General features: G+C 46.7%; 1 protein-coding gene across 3 annotated transcripts in view; it reads left to right on the forward strand.

Moving 5' to 3' along the window:
- The window catches only part of TTC39A (tetratricopeptide repeat domain 39A), a 648505-nt gene that overhangs the window by 524010 nt on the left and 105744 nt on the right, over positions 1–18751 (forward strand). The gene's annotated exons all lie outside the window — the stretch shown is intronic.

An 18751-nucleotide genomic window follows, 5' to 3' on the forward strand; every position in this document is an offset into this window, starting at 1 on the left:
TGCCAACCCATTTACTGCAGTTTAGATTTGCATAATATATCTATAACCTTTTCTCCAAGTAAAAGTTACACAAAGCTCATGACCCCCCCCCCCCTGTTAAAAAGGTAGGGCCGATGTCGACCAAGAACCCTTCAGTATTTGCCCGGCGTTAGCCGCCTCTCATACCATTCGAGATTTACCAAACAAAGAGGCAGGCGCTGGAGACAGAAGGCAGGAAACAGGAGTTTATTCCGACGGAGCAGAACACGTCGAATCAGACAACAGGGTATCTTCTCGAGGTGCTCTCCCCGCATCTCTGAGGCCTGGCCTCTTATACACAAGTTTATGGCTTGATTACATTTATGACATCAGTGGTATTGCTTTGAAGTACGAAAAAGGCATCTCTGGAATCGCCGGTTCAGGCCCGTTCTCACACATATCTACAGTAGGGGTCCCCACCCAAATCTCAGCATGATGGCTATCGCGCAGCTGGACATTCCGCTGGGAACAGGAATGCGGGCGATCGGTCGGATCTAAGGGTGTGGAGGCATTGATTAATCCCCGCTCCTTTGATGTGAGGCGAGGTCTTACTGGAGGGGGCAATAAACCGTATCTGTTGGGCTAGGTGATGGCCTGGGATCAGGCCGGACAATCGGGCAGGGAGGAAGAGGTTATCAAAAGGGCCTGTTCTATGAATGAGATGAAAGAGTGAGGGGGTTCAGCACGGGATGTGGCCCGGGGACAGGGTCGCGCTGGAGATGCGTTTATGGCCCAAGCAGGAGAGACCGGGGGCTGTCGGGGCGCGGGGGGTGCTTGCGAGGCCGGGTAGTGAGGGGGAGAGAGACGCGCAGGCTATTGGCAGTGGGCAGAGAGACCATGGCAATCAAAATGGCTGCTGCTTACGCGCACGTATGGATTTGAAAAGGACAAGATGGCGCCGATAATGTTTACGCCACAATCCAGATTTTAACAGTCCTCCCTTTTCAACATATCTAGCCAGCTTGTCAATTTATGTCTATCCCCATTATATTACGTATTTCGATATCATACAAAGCTTTCATGCGTTCAGCTTCGAAGTTCGGAGTCTTAGGGCAAATACAGTTAGCAAACAGTGAGCACAGAGGCGGCAAGCATTGAATACCCAGGCAGAGTCCACATATTACGACGATTGGTATCAGTACGATCATGAACAACCTCCATCCCCAGTCTTTTACAGCACTCCAGAACCAACTCCCAAGTGACCATCCGTCTTGTTCCTGATGAACTTCTGAGGAGAGTCTGTGGAGGTGTTCAATGGCTTTGTAGACTGATGGTGAATTGTCTGGTATGTAGGTACAACAGCTGGACCCGATGATACGGCATGCTCCTCCGCGGTCCGCCAGAACCACATCTAGAACAAGGCAGTTTTGAAGAGCCACCAGACGGACCGCTTGAAGCTCGGCTGTATTGTTTGTGAGGATACCAGCTGTAATGTTCATCGTTGTTTCGACTGCCTGGGACAAATGCCGAATGGCACGACTGTTCGCCATCGGACCCCAAAGTGAAACAAGTCCCTTTATTGCATCCAAGAATTGTGCTCCAGTGGAGTCGGCCTGCTCAATGTCCTTTGCTCGTTTTTGTCGGTGATGGTTTGCCGGAGCCACATAGGTCGGAGGAAGGATGAAGGCAATGTAGCAGGTACCTCCCCAGCCCTTTGGGAGCCAGGTGTAGGCTTTTGTACCGCAGACGAAGTACATGTTTGGAGAGGTGACAAAAGAGGGCGGGTCGGTTGAGTCCAAAGTTCTGGTGATGCGGCAAGCGCTGTGGCCCACCAGTTGTGTCCCATGGCCTGTGATGCATACAAGGCCCAAGACATTGACGACAGATAGGGCCACAGTCAGGGTGGCAGCCGTTCGTTTCCGGAGGTAGGAGAAGGTGGGTCTGGCTGGATTATTGAATACTTGCATCTCCACCCTTTCTTTGGCGGGGATGTCCATGTGAACAGAAGCATTGGAGGATAGAGGGCAGAAGGGAGCAGCAGTTCTTCCGGTTTTGTTCAGCCAGACCCCATGATAAAAGTGCGACATAGTTCTGCTGGAAGTGGCATTGTCTCTGTAGCTCTCTTGCAAGAGGATCAGCCAAGCAAGGCAGGAACCATGAACCGAGAAAGGTGAAGGGATGAAGGGGATGGAATGTCCGGTGGCATGTGGTATCAACCCACAGATCCAGCAATTCGTGGCATTGGCAGCAAGGTTGTGTTGGTGCAGCAACTGTACGAAGGAGTTGTTCCAGAACTCCTTACGCCTTTCTTGGATTTGAGGTGAAAGAGAGACCAGGTAGTGTTCTTTCATGGTGGTAGGCTGTGCAGTCGTTAGAAATGTCTTATGAGCCGGTGCGTTCTCTTCCACGATCCAGAAGGTAGTCATGAGGAGGAGGCAAAAGAGAAGAGCGATAAAAAGAGCAATAGTCTTTGAGCTGTGCAACCTGCCAGTTTTCGGGTTTCTGTAGTGGGTCTTCGGATGTCAGGTTGCTTCCATCATCTTCGTATCGGGCGCTTCCATCATCTTCAAGGTGCTCGGTAGTGGGCAGAACCACAAACTTCGTTGGGCTTTTCTCCTGGCAGCCTTAGTAGTGTTAGGCCACCAGTCTGAGAATTGTAACTTAGTCAGTGGTCTGCTTAGCCGAAGCTCCCTTCTTTCGTCGCAGGTTATACCCTTCTCTGGATGGCACAGTGGGATCAGGGAATTCCGCCAATTCGAGTGTCTCTGTCTCAGGGTAGCAGCTCAGGGATGGTTGGTCTTTGTTCAGGAGCTCTTCTTGGGTGGTCACGTCTTCGGTCGACGTCAGGGTCGGAGAGATTTTCTTGCAATGATGTGCATGCAGCCAATTTCGCTTCCCCTCCACTCGAAGAGCTGTTCGGGTGGTGATCAGGACTTGCCAGGGGCCCGTCCAGCGGGGTTCCAGACTCTACTCCCGCTGGAAGTTCCGAATCAGGACGAAATCTCCAGGCTGGATGGTATGTCCGGGGCCCCTGGAAGCATCGGGGATGGCCTGCAGCACCTGGTGATGAATAACAGACAGTGTTTTAGTTAGGTTATACAGATAGTCAGACATTAGGACGTCCGGGACGTCGTGAATAGATGTCGGTTTGGGTGCAGACCAGATACTCATGGGTCGGCCAAAAACAACCTCGTAAGGGGTCAAGTGGTGTTTGGTGGGGGTGGAACACATTGACAGCAATGCCAGGGGAAGAGCGTCTGGCCATTTTAGTCCTGTGGTAGCCACTATTTTTGCCAGTTTTAGTTTCAATGTGGCGTTGTGTCGCTCGACCAGTCCAGCTGATTGGGGTGAAAAACTGCGTAGAACTTCTGTCGTACCCCCAGCCCCTTCAGGATAAGCTGGATAACCTCGGCTACGAAATGGGGGCCATTGTCACTCCATAAAATACGACAAGGCCGTAGCGAGGGAAGAACTTTCAGTAGTACTTTTGCAGTGGCAATGGCAGTGTTGTCACGCGTCGGGTAGGCTTCCACCCATTTGCTAAGAGCGCATACAACAACAAGTACATACTTCAGTCCTTGACATCTCTCTAACTGAATATAGTCCATCTGTAGGACTTCAAATGGATAGTTGGGGACCCCAAACCCTCCCCGGGGTACGACAGTTCCTTTCCCAGGGTTGTGTTGCAGACAAACTAGGCATTGTTGGACAAGACGTTTGGCTGCGTCTGTAATTTTGTCGTTATGCCACACTCGGGAGACAAGTTCAGCCATAGGGGCTGCTCCTATGTGTGCAGGGGAGTGAGCCATAGTCAGTATAGGGATCAAGTATGAATTGGGTAGCAAACATTTGTTCGTGTCTTTTGTCTGCCAGCAGCCTTCATCGTCCTTCAGTCCCACCCGTGCCCATTCAGTCAATTCGTGTGGTGCACTGGCTATCTGGATGTCCCTAATGGTCTCCCTAGCGTCCTTCCATTTTTCTGTTTGTGACCTGGTCACATATATGCGTGTTGTCGTCCTATTCTCTGCTGTCGTCCGGGCGGTGATGTCCGCCAGTGCAATCCCCTGTCCGACAATATCTGTCACCCTTTTGTGTGCCTGACATTTGATCACAGCAAGTCGTTTGGGAAGGAGAACTGCTTCGGTCAGAGCGGAGACTAGATCTCCGTGTAGGATGGGGGTGCCGTGTGAGGTCAGGAATCCCCTTTCTTTCCACAGGAGCCCAAAATGATGCACCACCCCGAAGGCATACTGGCTGTCCGTGTAAATGTTTGCTGTCGTCCCTGCTGCTAGGATACAAGCTCGTGTGAGGGCAATCAGTTCTGCTGCCTGTGCAGATTTCTGTGTGATGCGGGCGGTCTCAACTACAGTTCGGGCTGTGGTGACTGCATACGCAGCTGAGGTGGTGCCATCAGTGAGTTTGATGCAAGAGCCATCCACCCATAGCTCTCCGTCAGGATCTGGGAAAGCTGTGTCTCGAAGGTCCACTCTACTCCTAGTCTGCTCGTCCGTGAGGGTCACACAGTCATGTATAGGGGGCACATCGGGATCATTCTCAGGCAGAGGCAACAAGGTGGCTGGGTTCAGTGTGGTGCATCGTTTCAACGTGATGTGAGGTGCGAGCAGTGTCAGTTTGTACCCAGTCAGTCGTGCGCTGGTCAGGTGTTGTGTCTTGGTCTGGTTTAGGAGGGTGTCAACAGCATGGGGCACTAGTACAGTGAGGGAATTCGAGAGTACGATCCCCTCACTTTGTCGGAAAGAGACAGCAGCAGCAGCCACTGCACGAAGGCAGGCAGGCAAAGCTCTCGCTACAGGGTCAAGAGTGGCAGAGAAATAGGCACATGGTCGTTGTTTGGGGCCGATGGGTTGGGTCAGGACAGACAAAGCGCATCCCTCCCTTTCGTGAGTGTAGAGAGAGAAGGGTTTTGTATAATCAGGGGCTCCTAGGACTGGTGCTGAACAAAGGGCGTCTCGTAGTTCCTTGAAGGAGGATTGGCATTCAGGGGTCCAAGGGAGCGGGAAGGGGACATCTTTAGCCAGTAGGGAAAGTAGTGGTTTCACAATGAGGCTGAAATTTGGCAACCATTGTCGACAGAAGGAGGTGAGGCCTACCAAAGAGCGGACTTGCTTCGGGGTTTTAGGGATAGGGGTCTCTAGAATAGCCTGAATTCGATCGGGTGTGAGTTTTCTCCCATCTTTGGACAAGAGGTGGCCTAGGTAAGTGACTTGAGGTTGGCAGAATTGCAACTTCTTCTTGGAGACCTTGTGGCCGTTTTCCGCGAGGAAGTGCAGGAGTTGGATGGTGGCTGTGACTGCGAGTGGAGTGGTGTCGGCCGCCAAAAGGATATCATCGACGTACTGTATCACTACCACTCCATCCGGCAACTGGACTGCATCCAGCTGTCTCTTGAGGGCCTGACTGTAGATGCTTGGACTTTCAGTGTAGCCCTGGGGTGCTCTACAAAATCTATATGAGCGGGATTTTAAAGTGAAGCCGAAAAGGTAGCGGCTGTCTGAGTGGATGGGGATGGAGAAAAATGCGTTCTTGAGATCGATTACCGTGAAGGTGGTGGCAGTGGAAGGAATCAGAGTCAGAATGGTGGTGATGTCTGAGACTACAGGGTACTGAGGTACGCCTACTTTGTTGACTTCTCGTAGGTCGATGATGAAGCGGTACGCTTTTTCATCTCCCTCACCCTGCTTCTTTACAATGGGTAGGATAGGGCTGTTGCAAACATTGCCAACTACTTCTTCTACCACTCCTGCGTCTACCAGGGACTGGATGATTTTTACCAATGCCTTCTCGCCTTCGGGCGATATCCGATACTGTGGGAGTTTTGGTAGTACTGCGTCCTGTCGAACAGTTATGTGTACAGGGTCTCATCATGCGTCCTACGTCCGAGTCAGTCTTTGCCCATAGGTACAGAGGTAGGGTGTCGAGTAAGGACAAGTCAGCGTCAGTGATGGAAAACATGCGTTGTGTGTGACAAGATCTGAGCAGCGTTGGGTTGTCGTACAGGATGACTCGAACTCCGTCTTGTGAACACCTAATAGTAGCTCGAAAATGTTTCGTCAAGTCCCATAATAGCGTCGGGGGTGTTGGAGGAGAGCAAAAACGTCGTGTTAGTAGTGTTATTGTCCAAGTTAAAAGAGATCGGTGTGAACAAGGGATTAGTGGAGGGCGTTCCATCAAAACCTATTGATGTCACATGTGAGCCAGACAAGGGTGCCCTGGGAATCAATCGTTTAGACAACGCGCTACGTGTTGCACCAGTATCTACCAGAAATGGAGACTTCGTACCTAGGACCTTAGCGGTGACATAAGGACCTTGCTGGTCAACATAGAGCTCGACTGGATCCCTTCCTTGCCCTTGGCAGTCCTATGCAAAGTTGTGGGCATTGTCGCAGTCAGACTGTTGGCACTGATTCTGTCGGGGGCGGTCAAACATGTTCGGTCTGCCAGGTCTGTCATTGTTGGTGTCGTTTGTGTGCCCTCGTCCCTGTCCTCTATTTCTCGGCCCGCCCGCCAAGTCTCTCGTGTCTTTATTTCTGAGTGCTTCTTGCAGCGCTGGACATTAAGATTTCCAATGGCCAAATCCTTTGCAAAACGCACACTGGTTCTCATCGAGGTCTGTTCGTGGAGCGCCGGGTGCGGGTGTGCGGTCTCTAGGGGGTGGATTTCTAGGAGCATTCGACTGGTAGTTCCCTCTATACTGTTCCCTTCCTATAGTCACCCCTTGCAACTGAGCAATCATTACCCTCTCTTTCAGGTCCTTTTTCTTTTTCTCAGTCGCTTGATCGTTCTCGCTCTTTTGTCGCTCATAGTATTGAGCCATCTGAAGGATAGCTGCGGGCTTGGAGGCCGCCCAACTACTCTCGCTAGTCTGTAGTTTCTGCGAGACTTCTGGTGTCAGGCCTTTCAAATAGTTCTGGACAAACAAGTGATGTCCGGTTGCAGTGGTCATGTCCTGGCCGCTGTAATCGGAGAACACCATTTCAAACCGGGAGAAGTATTCTGCTACGTCTTCCTGGGGTTTCTGGCGACAGGCCGTTACTACCGACCAGTCCACCTTCCTTTCTGGGACTAAGGTTTTTAATTTCTGCACGATCTTATCTGGTAGGTCTAGAATGGCTTTCATAGGTTTCTGTCCCGGCTCTCGCTGTTTGTCTACATCACCGAGTTGTATCCAGGTATGTCCGAACAGCTCAAGGTGGTCGACTTTCCGGATTTGCTTCCACACATCAGCTGGCAGACATAACCCGAAAAACAAATCGATATCCGCTAGGGTCATAATCGTTGAACCCAAAGCGGTGGCTAATTCTGTATAGAAGGCTGTGGGGTTCTTTCGCAGATCAGGCAAGGACTTTCGGAAAGTCAGGATGTCTTGCCGATCCCATGGTTGGTAAACCCAGTTGTAAACTACCCTCCCTCTCGCATCTTGGTGGTTAATATCGTCGTGTGTTCCCTGTCCTCGTGGGGGGACCCAATAGGGAACGGCCTCCTTTATGGGCATCATAGTGTCAATTTTTTCTACTCTGGCTTCAGTCGCTGCAGGAGTCGTGGTGTTAGTCTCTGGTTTCAGTTCCGTGAGGTGGCGGAAAACTTCAAGCGTACGCATGAAGAGGTTCGCCACATCACACTCGCCTCCATCTCCGACATCAATTTTCCTATACAGAGTCGTTAGGTTTTCAGGGCCTTTTCCTTGGTATCGGTCCTCGTAGGCATTAAGGGTGTGGTAACAAAGGCGTACGACAAAGTGTCGTCTGTGGCTATTGGCATATGTATTGTACATATCCGTTACATAATCCTCACTTTCCTTTCGCACCACCAGTGTCTTTACAATCTTATCGATCCCAGCTCGTTCGTCCTTACTTAATCTATTCGATCTCGCGGGGTCTTTCCTCCCCGCTTCGGGATCACCTGAAGTTGCTGCTTGTGCTGCGCTGAGTGCAAGGGGTTCGGTCGGCGCAGAGGCCGTGAGGACCGAGGCTCCGGCACTACTCTCGCCTGTCGTTGGGGGTTGCAGGTGCTGTGCTAAGGGTTGGGAAGGGGCATATGGAGGGGGCATGTAGATGATCGGGGGACCTAGTAGTAAATCATCGTTTGTTCGCTGTTTCGAAGGTAGCTCGGGGTAAAGTGGAGAGGGTGTCCTGACGGGACACTGGCCCGATGATTCGGAATCTTGTTTTAGCTTGGTTACCTCTTTCTTTTATTTCTTCCTTCAATTTGTTAGCGGCTAGGTGAACTGCTTTGCGTAATTCCTTTTCTAACCTGACCTCATTTCTCTTTTTCCGCTGTTCTGTTTCTTTGCGCCACATGCCGAAGCTATCGAGCATAGTGGGTGTTGTCTTATTGTTATAAAGGGCTGTTCCCAGTGCGTTTATTTTATCGTTATCAAAGGATCCTATCAGTGGCCACTGATTTTCTCGATCCTTTCTCGTGTATTTATGCCACAGCTTACTATAAGCCACGGCGACTAGTCCATATTTAGTAAACATGTCCTTATTAGGGGTGCCCTCCAGTGGAGCCGGATGGTTCACCTCTAATAAGCGGTCCGGGCTGAACCAACTACCAACAAACGGGGCGAAGACAGGCATGACGGGTTACAAAGGGGACAAAAGTCTGCACTACCTATCCTTCACTATCCGCAAAGACTAAACAGAGTATTGCGACCCTGTGCTTATTTGTGAATAGAGAATAACCCAAAGAGAACCAATTCCGAACGATCAATGTTCGGATAAACAATCAATCAAATGAGGGATAAAAATAGGCACGACGGATTACAATCGGGGCAAAAGCCTGCGTTACCTATCCTTCACTATCTGCAAAGACTAAACAGAGTATTGCGACTCTGTGCTTGTTTGCAAATAGAGAATGATCCAAAGAGAACCAATTCCAAAACAGTAAATGCTTGGATAACAATCAATCAAATGGAGAGGGAAGCAGGCACGACGGGTTATAATGGGGGCAAAGGCCTGCGTTACCTACCCTTCACTATCTGCAAAGAGAGAATACTCCTATTCTTCCCTGTTTGCAGACAGAGAATCTCTCAGAAACAATCAAATGAGTAATACTAGTATTTTCAAACAATCAAACAATCAATTCGCAATTCGTCGTGTTACACAACCTTACCCGGACCGCATGGACGGTTTCTCGTCTTCCGCTTCCAGCGCCCGATCATCCTCTATTCTCCGTAATTGCCGTGGCACTCCTGGTGGTTCCCAGTCAGGACCGTAGATCACTCGAGAGAGGTCTGCTCAGAACCGGTGAAGTTCGGATGATCGGCTGCCAGATGAGGGGCTATCGGGCAGGAGCTCTTCCCGATCGTTGCAGTTGTTCACACTGTCGTCGGGACCTCTCCCACTGGATCCACGTGTCGCTGATGGGCCCCACGTTTGGGACGCCAATTGTTAAAAAGGTAGGGCCGATGTCGACCAAGAACCCTTCAGTATTTGCCCGGCGTTAGCCGCCTCTCATACCATTCGAGATTTACCAAACAAAGAGGCAGGCGCTGGAGACAGAAGGCAGGAAACAGGAGTTTATTCCGACGGAGCAGAACACGTCGAATCAGACAACAGGGTATCTTCTCGAGGTGCTCTCCCCGCATCTCTGAGGCCTGGCCTCTTATACACAAGTTTATGGCTTGATTACATTTATGACATCAGTGGTATTGCTTTGAAGTACGAAAAAGGCATCTCTGGAATCCCCGGTTCAGGCCTGTTCTCACACATATCTACAGTAGGGGTCCCCACCCAAATCTCAGCATGATGGCTATCGCGCAGCTGGACATTCCGCTGGGAACAGGAATGCGGGCGATCGGTCGGATCTAAGGGTGTGGAGGCATTGATTAATCCCCGCTCCTTTGATGTGAGGCGAGGTCTTACTGGAGGGGGCAATAAACCGTATCTGTTGGGCTAGGTGATGGCCTGGGATCAAGCCGGACAATCGGGCAGGGAGGAAGAGGTTATCAAAAGGGCCTGTTCTATGAATGAGATGAAAGAGTGAGGGGGTTCAGCACGGGATGTGGCCCGGGGACAGGTCGCGCTGGAGGTGCGTTTATGGCCCAAGCAGGAGAGACCGGGGGCTGTCTGGGCGCGGGGGGTGCTTGCGAGGCCGGGGAGTGAGGGGGAGAGAGACGCGCAGGCTATTGGAAGTGGGCAGAGAGACCATGGCAATCAAAATGGCTGCTGCTTACGCGCACGTATGGATTTGAAAAGGACAAGATGGCGCCGATAATGTTTACGCCCCAATCCAGATTTTAACACCCCCAAAGTAGGCATAATTATCATTAAAAAGGAGGTGATCAAATCACAATGTCAATTAGCACAATCTCTAGAATTTAGGGAGCTGAGCCCCGTATAACCAACAACCCACTCCACCACCTTAGCCATCCTTGACCCGATTCAATTGACAATTCCTTAAAAAACCCAAAATATATATGCTGCACCTAAAATTATCACCATCAAAATCCACAAACAAATATATGTGCTCAATTTTATTGTTATTTAGGAAATGTCTATTACCATGAGATTCACCTCATTCTAATCCTATTGGTGCCTGAGCTGGAGAAGAGAATCTGTAGAAACAAAGAGGACAGAAGTAAGGGTGTTGCATGCCCCTACCGGTTTCATTTACCCCTTCAGTATGGTGAATACATTTCTTACCCAGTCATTCGATAGGGGCCAAATCTTCTAACATCCGGTAACCAGGAGGCGGACATGAGGCTGCATATAATTCTTCATCAGCCACAAACCTGATAAAGGTTTCAGCTGTGTTATTTGGATCTTGCCACATCATGGGCCAAGAAGCAAAAAGTTAGGTAAAACTGTCTCCCATGGAAGGCTAAACAGCTTCGCTGTCCACTTCAGCACCTTTTCCTGTTCCTATGATCCCCTAGAGTAGCAACTAATTGAACTATGTCTGTTGATGAAGTCCCTACCACTATTCCTCATGGCCTTTGTAATACTTTGTAAAGGGCCCAGTGCATCATAACAGCCGTACCGCGCCCATTCCCGGAACCGTACCATCCTGTGTATGTGTATTACTACACATAGCCAACAGTCGTTGTTTTTGTGGTGGTTGCTGGCTGCAGTTTTATTTCTCATTACATACGTCATATGTGTACAACTCCCCTGGACACCTTCTTGCATCACTCAGGGGGTGTGATTCCTCTCCCCGAGCTTACCTCGATATTTTCCATCCATGCTCTTCAATTTGATGTAATACATTCCTCAAGCAGACACTTGTATTTTTAGGGGGATTTAATTTAGCACAATAATGATATGCAATACAAAGCATTTGAGTGAGCTAAACCATCAGCATTGTTACCCCATTGGCATATCTTACTGTGCCTGGCGAACCATGCTGCTCTTTCTTCATTCAGTTGTGTCTGTCCAAGAACAGTCTTTGCGTGTGGAGGGAATTCCTGAGTGTAATTAATGAGAGGGAAGGCAAGTATTGAGAACACAGTTCCAGTATTCGATCTTACAGCTTTGTAAACTCTTGTTTCTTTTTGCATTGTGCACCAATCTTCAAACTAATACTATCCTCTCGCTGTCTTGCTTTAAAAGACTCCTGTTGTATCCAGGGGAATTCAGTCCTTGTTCCAGTAGAGATCTGTAAAGTATTGGACCCTTGTGAAAGGTCTTTGTGTGTGTGTGTGAACCTTAGTTATCCTTCTTAGCAGTAACTCAAGCAGCCTTGAGCGTCCCATCACAGCCCGTAGAAGGTGCAGATATTTCAGATACCTTTTCTGCAGGCTATGAAAGTGTAATCACTTTTAATATGAGTTAGGGTTGGGCTGATTGGCCCTATAATAGGAAAGTCCTTTCAAGTTTCCTTCCTACTCCTAAGAAGATAACGTTCTTACAAGGAATTGCAAGCTTGGACGTCGCTGTATCGCAATGTTATGTATAGCATAGCATAGTAAAGTGGTGTCACAGGAAGTGTATCATGTGGCGTTTGCTCCAGCTGCCACTACATGAAGTAATTTAACATGATCTTTGTAAAAGCATCTAGTGGGGGTTTCTTCAGTATTGCATTATTACTTCCATATTACTAAAGAGACATTACGAGGGGTTTGTTAGGGATTTCTATGAGAGGACAGATTTGAGTAATGACCGCTCACGTCCTATGCTTGCGACACGGCAGAGATGTCCTTGTGCATTTAGTTAAATGGTGCTGAAGAAATAGAAATTCAATACAAGGTGAAAGAACATCTTCTTGAATGATAAATTGGACATGACTTCACTGTTTTGGATGTTGGCACATAGTTGAATTTTCTGTTTAGGAAAAAACAAGCGTTTTCATGACTTTCAGAATGTGGTGCACGTTTGTGGCAGGACTGCACATTTCCAATGTTTTATTTGTGAATGAAAGAGGGCGGGTGCTCAAAGCTCTGCTCAGAAACATTTAGCTAGTCCAATTAAATGTGTGCCCACACAATACCAAGGCAGCGTGGTCCTAAATCCACCTCATGCCTCTTTAATCCAATACCAGAAAATCCCTGCCCCCCAGCTCGCTCTTGGAGGTTCCTGCTTTCACCCTTTGTGACAGTTTTCCATCCTTTTCTTCTCTCATCTTTCCACTTTGTGTGTATTTCCTTCTCTTGCTCTCAGTCAATGTCTGACGCCCGGGAACCACCAGCTTAAATTATCCACTGAACATTTACTAAGAAAAAGTAGTGATGCATTGCTGATCAGTACGTATAAAGATACAGATATATATTGTCCTGTCTGGTTTCCAGCTGAATGGGACATTAAATACAATAACTAACTTATGTCCCCTTTAAAACATAAATAAAATGAGGATTTCTAAAATAATATACTAATCTTTTTGGTCACAAATGCAGTCATGGATTTCACTCATGTTTCTTTTTCAGTTCAAAAATGAAGTTTATTAAAAGGAATGCATGGTAATGATACAAATAGGAACAAAGACTGAGAGTGAAACAATAATAATAAGGGAGTAAGAGGGAAGGGGAAATAAAAATATACAATGATGAAGTAATAAAAAGAAAAAGAACAATGTAATTCGAAATAAGCAATACAAAATCTAAACGTGAATCATGGATAAGAAAGCATAAAAAATGAAGGGTACAATAAATATGCAATAGAATGAAATGCAATTATAGCTATGCAGCAAAATAGTTTAGATGAACATGAAGGAATGGAAAGGTTATCAGGGGGGTTTAGGAACTTCCTGCTGAGCAGGTCGGGGGCGAAAGGAACGGGTTGTACAATTATCTAAATATACTGTAATAGGAAGCCATAACTCAGCACGTTTAGTTGCCATCTGTGCGGGAAAAACAAAAGCAGTATCGAGTCTATGGTTGTGACAGACATTATACCACCAAGCTTTAAGGGTAATACTTGACGTAGACTTCCAGTTAATCGTGATCTGTTGAAAGGCAACCGCTAATAATAAGTCAACAATTCGAACATTAAAGTCATTACGAACCCAACAAGGAGAGAGGCTACCCAGGAAAATATGAGCATGTGAAAATGGAATAGTAGTGGAAAAAATGACATTGATTTGAGCCCAGACTTGTAACCAGAAGGCATGAACATTTTTGCAAAGGAACAACATGTGAAACAAAGTAGCATTTGGAGAGGCACACGACCAACATGTATCTGGGGTAGTGGGGAAACGTTTGTGAAGGGTGGAAGGCGTATGTAATAAACGGTTGTAAATGAAAAATAGGGATTGTGTTAGGGAAGCAGCCCTGGAGGATTTACGAATTTTTAACCAGACCCTAACCCAAAAGGAAGTAGGCCAGGATAGGGAAAGATCAGTCTCCCACTGCTCTTCTACTTTGCTCTTAAGTCTGGGGAGATTGCGTGTATGAAGATGTGTATATAGAGCAGAAGCTTTTGGAAGGGTTAGTAGAGTAGTATGGAGGTGAATAATAGGGTCAGGAGTAGATGTGGGAGGACGGGATCCGGGAAGGTTATTATAGACGTCCATAACGGATGCTTTAAGGAGAAGATATTGGGGAAGGGAAGAAAGGGGTAAGTGAAAGGCAAGACGAAGAGTCGAAAAGGGTAAGAAGGTGGAGTGCGAAAACAATTGAGATCCAAAGCAGCCCTTTGGTTCTCCAGGACTTCCATAAAATGGGCTTACCCCGGATCAACAGGTACTTATTATGCCATATAGTAGAAGTGAGGAAGTCAGCAGTACAAGTAGGAGGCGGAGGATGAGAGGATAGGAGAAGTTTAAGGGTGAACTTATGTATAGGGGTAAGGAGTGAGGCGGGCTTGCGGGAAAAGGAGATGCATTCAGCGAAAGAGAAAGGTGAAAGAAAAAGGCGCTCTACCTTGGTCCACAAAGGGCAGGGAGAATCAGGGTCCTGTAACCAGAAGGAGGATTGACGTAGCAGAAAGGCCTTGTGATAAGCGGAAAAATTCGGAAAATTAACTCCACCTTCCGAGGCAGGACGGGTGAGCCTAGCCAGAGACATTCTGGGTGTGCTTTTATGCCAAAGGAAGGAAGATAAAACTGAGTATATTTTTTTAATGAATTTAGCTGGAATGGCAACGGGAATGTTGGATAGGGTATAGAGAATAACAGGGGAGATCATCATCTTGATGGTATCAAGGCGACCCCACCAAGACAGATAGAGAGGATGCCACCTAGCTGTGAGGTCAGATATTTTCTGGATACACTTGGTTAAACAAAGGGAAACAGTATCATGGATTGAGGGAGTAATATGCAGACCTAAGTATTTAATATGAGAAGGACTCCATGTGAAGTTTGAGGCAGTAAAATCATTCTTAAAAGTAAACTTTGTTAAAGGTAGAATTTCGCATTTATCGTTGTTAAGTTTGTAACCAGAGATTGAGGAGTAGTGTTGTACTTCTGCTAAAAAAGCAGGAATGGAAACAGTAGGGTTCGAAATGAACAATAAAATGTCGTCCGCGTAAGCAGCTAATTTTATGGAAAGGTCTTTAGTACGAAAGCCATGAATATCAGGGTTTTGACGGAGTTTGGACAAAAAAGGTTCTAGGGCCAAGTTAAAGAGGAAGGGTGAAAGAGGGCAGCCTTGACGAACACCTCTGCCAAGATCAAAATAAGAAGAGATTCGGCCGTTGGCGAAAACTGCAGCACGTGGATGAGAGTATAACAATGAAACTAGGGAAATAAATTTAGGACCAAACCCAAACCAATTAAGGGTGTGAAAGAGGTATGGCCACTCGACCCTGTCGATTGCCTTTTCAGCATCTAAGGCTATGGCTGCAAGAGGAGATTGGAAATGGGAAGATTTTGTTAAGATGTTAAATAAGAGTCTTGTGTTATCTGTGATGTAACGGCCTTTAACAAAGCCTGATTGTTCATCTCCAAGAAGGTCAGGGAGTAAATGGTCTAATCTAATCGCTAATAACTTAGCAACAATTTTGTAATCTATATTAACTAGGGAAATAGGTCTATAATTTTTACAATATTGGACATCTTTCCCGGGTTTGGGAATTAAACAAATATGGGCGTCTGAAAAAGTACCGGAAGAGGTGCCGAAGTCAGCAAAAGAGTGTATAAGAGAATGAAGTTTCGGAATAAGAAGCTTCGAAAAGTGAAGATAAAACTCAACAATGAACCCATCAGGGCCAGGGGCTTTGTTCAGTTTTAAACGGTGAAGGGCGGTAAGCAATTCTTTCTGTGTGGTGTCAGATTCCAGGGAGGAGAGGTCAAGAGGGAAGGAAGGAGGGGTTTGAATGGTGGAGAAAAAATGAGCAAGAGTCTGAGGAGAGGATGGTGTGTCTGAGGCGTATAGGGATTCATAGAACTGTGAAAAAGTAGTAAGAATGTCAGCATCTTTGTGTTGTAAATGGCCAGTGTCATCATAAATCGATTCAATATTAACTTTATTTTGTTTAACCTTTAAGTAATTAGCAAGAATCTTCCCGGCTTTGTTCCTACCCCCATAAAACTTGGCACTAGATTTAAGCAAATACAAAGAAGCATCTTCAGTAGACTTTTCATTGAATTTAATTTTGGCAGCAACCAGAGATGTCAGACTATCTGAGGAATGTGAAGTAAAATAGGCGTGTTCCAATCTTTTAATGTCTAGAAGAAGGGTTTTGGTAAATTGGCGGGCAGTTTTACGTTTTTTAGCGACAAAATTAATAATAAAATCACGAGCAGCTGCTTTAAAGGCATCCCAGAGAGTATGTGTCGAAATGGGTGGGATATCATTAAAGAGGAAAAATTCATCAAAAAAGGCAGAAAAAGAAGTAGAAAAGTTGGGATCTAGAAGGAGAGCATTATTGAAACGCCATCGTTTAGGACCTTCAGTTTTGGGTAAAACTTCAAGACTAACCAGTACAGGGGCATGATCAGAAAGTAAAATCGGACCGATTTCTGCCGCCTGGAGGGTTTGAGTAAGTGCGTGGGAAACAAAAATATAATCAAGCCGTGATTGGGAGCGATGGTGGGGGGAATAAAAAGTGAATTCTTGTAAGGTCGGGTTACATAAACGCCAGGAGTCAACGAGCTTATGTTGCAAAATAGCTTGGGTAAACAGTTTGTGTGATTTTGTGGGAATGTAAGTGGCATCAGATTTCCTATCCAGAAAAGGATCGAAAGGGTGATTGCAGTCTCCCGCAAGGATGAAGTTATCATCCATGAATTGGGTGATGCGGGGAGAAAGGTCAGCCCAAAAAAGGGGTTCACCAGTCGTGGGACCATAGACATTAAGGAGAGAGATTGGAACACCTCTAAGTGATAGTCTGACATGAATCCATCTGCCATTAGTATCCGAGTCTTGAGATATGACTGTTAGAGGAAGTGACCTACGACATAGAATAGCAACACCATTGCGTTTCCCATCACCCTGTGAGAAAAAGACGTCACCCACCCAACCTCTCTTTAGTTTTTCAGATTCTATATCCGAAAGGTGTGTTTCTTGAAGAAATGCAATGTCAATATTTAATTTAGCTAGGTGAGATAAAATGCGCTGTCGCTTAATTGGGGAGTTAATACCCTTAACATTCCATGAAACCAAATTTAAAGACATAGTGTATACATGAAAGCCATAAATTGGTCGGTCAATGATTCAAAGAGGTAATGAGGAAGAGAAAAAAAGAAGTTAGAGACAGAGGAATGAACGATCAGTAGGATGTGAAGAAAAAGAAAAGGAAACTGAGGAAGAAGGAAGAAATATACAGGAAGAGTGAGATCATAAATAGGAGAGAGGTCCAAGAGGAATGAAGAAATAGTGAGAAATGGAAAAGGAAACTGGAAGGATGGAGAAAGGATTGAGAAGTAGGACCGAAAGAAAGAATGAAAAGATGAAATATAACCTGAGAGGAAAGAAACCATCATCGTAAAGCAAAACAGGAATTCATTGACGAATAAAGGGGAAGTAAAGAGGGACAGAAAACAAAAAAGGTACAAAAAACATGAGGAAAACATATCTACTAGGGGGGAATACGAGAAGAAGTTGAGGGGGGAAGGAGCCGGGTAGGGAAGGCAACACAACTGAGGTCAGCCGGGCAAGGAACCAGGGAGATGTCATCACATGATGAGGGGTTCCTGTGGGAAAAAAGACGGGGTAAAACTGAGATGATAATACAAAGAGCAGTGACAAAAAATGAAGAGTAAGGAACGAAACTTAATGAAAAACAGCACAATATGAAAAAGAAGTAAAATAAACAAGCAAGCATAAAACATCATAGAGGGGAAACCACAAAAGCAGAACGTATGAGGAGAACATGAACTTGCTAACATAACCAGAAAATCAGCCAAAAACATGAGGCGAACAACATCACAGCAATGGGAGCACTGGAATCATCAAACAGGCGAGCAGAGTGAACAGTCAGCCAGGAGAGGAGGATGAAGGACCAGAGGTATCCATGGTAGAGGTACGGTGTGCATTAATGAAGCTCTGCAATCTCACTGGATCTTCATAGGTGGTGGTCTTGTTGTTGTAGGTGACTTTAAACAAACATGGATGATACAGGCCATAGCGGGCACCCATGGCGCGAAGGACCTCTCTCATGCTGAGGAAAGCTTTTCTACGATTAGCAGTTGCCTTGGCATAGTCCTGGGCAAAGAACAATGGAGAATCAAGCCAAGACAGTTTGGGAATAGCTTTGGCAGCTGCTAGAACTTTCAAGAGGTCAGTGTACTCTAGGAAATAAAGGATGACACCCCTTGGCCTTTGTGACATGGAGAGGGATGTAGGCAGACGGCCTAGACGATGGGCACGTTGGATGTTGAGAGATGTATCCTGTGGTAGATGCAGCAGTTTGGGAAGGAAGGACTTAAAAAAGGCAGGCGGGTCGGACCCTTCGAGACCTTCCGCCAGGCCCTAAATGCGAAGATTATTACGCCGACCTCTGTTTTCTAACTCCTCCACCTGCTTTTGAAGAGCTCCGACCTGTGAAGACAGGTGTGTAACTTTGGTTTGAGATTCTTGAAAAGATGCAACAGAATGTTCCACTGAAGAGACTCTCGTTTCAATTTGAGACCAATTGTCTGTGAGAACTTGAAGTTTGGTATTAGTCTCCTCCATAAAAGGGCGCAGAGTTCCAATTTCCTCAAGGAAAGGACGAAAAGATCGGATTTCCTCCAGTAATAGCTCCATGGAAACAGGTGACGAAGACTTAGGCGGAGAAGGAGGGTGTTTTGTCTGATGGTGTAGGAGAGGGTGGTTCCATGAGTGCCTCCGAGCCTGAGGGTGGAAGAGAATCTTCTAATTGGGAAAGAGCCGAAAAAACTTTAGAGTTCTTAATAAAAGCCACCTTTGTGGATGTTTTGGAAGAGAAGCGAGACATGTGTTGTAGTTTTTCCATGTAAA

Source organism: Lissotriton helveticus, chromosome 1_2 (genome assembly GCF_964261635.1).
Source record: "Lissotriton helveticus chromosome 1_2, aLisHel1.1, whole genome shotgun sequence".
NCBI lineage: Eukaryota > Metazoa > Chordata > Amphibia > Caudata > Salamandridae > Lissotriton > Lissotriton helveticus.